The sequence below is a fragment of the Merops nubicus genome, unplaced genomic scaffold (genome assembly GCF_000691845.1).
Source record: "Merops nubicus isolate BGI_N331 unplaced genomic scaffold, ASM69184v1 scaffold1219, whole genome shotgun sequence".
NCBI classification, from domain to species: domain Eukaryota; kingdom Metazoa; phylum Chordata; class Aves; order Coraciiformes; family Meropidae; genus Merops; species Merops nubicus.
In genome coordinates, this window is record NW_008631434.1 from 36,084 (window position 1) to 38,040 (window position 1,957).

The following is a 1,957-nucleotide window of genomic DNA, read 5'->3' on the forward strand; positions in this document are numbered from 1 at the left end:
ATACACTTCAAATATCCAATTCTTTTCTCATGACAGCATAAATCTCAAGTGACTGTCACATCTTAGGTGGCATTATGAGCAGTGTGCAAGAGGTCACCCCTTAGCTTAATTACTTAAGTGCTTTTCAAGTTTCATTGCCTTCTCACTTGGACATGGGTCTCACAGATCTTTCCAGGCCCTTTGGAAGTCACCTGCACAACAACTCCTCAGGGCAAAGCCCACATATATGTAGGTCTAGCTAAGATGAAGTACCTCTAGCTACACAGCAAGGTGACCATGACTCTAAAGCTACCAAACAAAGCCAAACTCACAGCTCGTGCCTTAGTTGTGAAGACAAAGCCATCCCTGTTAGATTGTCTGAGGGAGTGCACCAACTCCTCAGGGCAAAGCCCACATATATGTAGGTCTAGCAAAGATGAAGTGCCTGTGGGTTTGTTGTGGACCTCTAGCTACACAGCAAGGTGACCATGACTCTAAAGCTACCAAACAAAGCCAAACTCACAGCTCGTGCCTTAGTTGTGAAGACAAAGCCATCCCTGTTAGCTTGTCTGAAGGACTGCACCATGGCAAACCTGGCAAAGGAGAGGGTATCACCATCATTTGTGACAGCTCAGCTTTTGTCAAGGCAATCTTAATATCCTTGGTAGAGTCCTCGTTATGTCTCCTCATGGGAGAAGTGCTCCTGGGTACTCATGGAGCCCCTGTTGTGTGCACAGCAGTTTGCTCTCATCTTTCTGACAACTTTGGCAGCAAAACAGAAAGGTAACTCAGAGCAATAAGAAGTTTTTTTGAAATTCAGGTGATATTTGATTGACATGTTTTCATGTGAATAACTGTGCAGCTTGCAAATAGTGATGCTACCACAGTAGACTTTCAAAGGCATCAATTCCTTTTCCCCAGTTTTCCAAAGGCAGTTCTCAGTCAGCTGGTGCAAGCAGTATACTAGATGACAATTCAGCAGTTCCTGGAGGTTGGAAATCAGCCTTTTGAGAAATGCTTTCCAGGGTTTGGGTCAGAAAGTGTGTTGGGGTGTGTTGAATAATTCTAACCTGTGCAGCTGTGTGCCTAAGAAGATGAATGGTGAAAGAGCTGAAGGAAAAATTTACTTCCCTTCTCTGAGAGTAATGATATTCTAGAGGCTGCAATCTTGTGGATATATTCAATTAATTTTAATTTAAATAGAGTTTTTTTGTTTGATTGGAATTTTTCAACTTCCCTCAAAGAAAACTATGTTAATTTTCAGAGTAGTTATTCTTCTATTAATTTGCATGTAAGAAAGAGGCAGGGAGTAAAAACAGGTTGAGAATGAAAAAAAAAAGAATCAGAAGACATAACTAAAAGTCAGATCTTTTAAAAAATGAAAATATAACTAATTATTCCTTATTAATAAATATATATTTTTTTTGTGAGAAGTGGTAGGACACTTAAAATCTCTTGACCAAGCTTTTCTTTGAGCCCTTATGGGTAAAGCAGATAAAGCAGGTACACCCATGGACTCTCTCCTTTAAATGAATGCTATTCTGATATAGCTCAACACAAAGATGAGTGTGACTCAGTAGCTGCATCACTGATGACACTGACATGGAGCCATCCTAAAGCAGAAGCTGTGAACCCAACCCTGTGCTGGAATACGTCATTTCACCTCTTGCATTTGCAGGAATAACACAGAGAGACAAAGTTACTCTCCAACTTGCACCAATGAGCTTGCTCATTCACTAATTGGTCCCCAGGAAGAAAGTTCTCACCTGGTTGAGGAGCAGCCTGGGGAAAAGGAGAGCTGTGCCTTCCACCTACACACACAGCCACCCACCACCCTCCCTGACTCAAAGTTTCACACGGCTTGCTGCTGCTGGCTGGATTGGATTTCCTTGTTTGCCCTAAGGGTTCTTAAAAAGCCATCCAGCAGGCAGAAGTGCCAGAAGGATCAGCCGTGTCCCTCAGGACCTGAGGTTGCTTT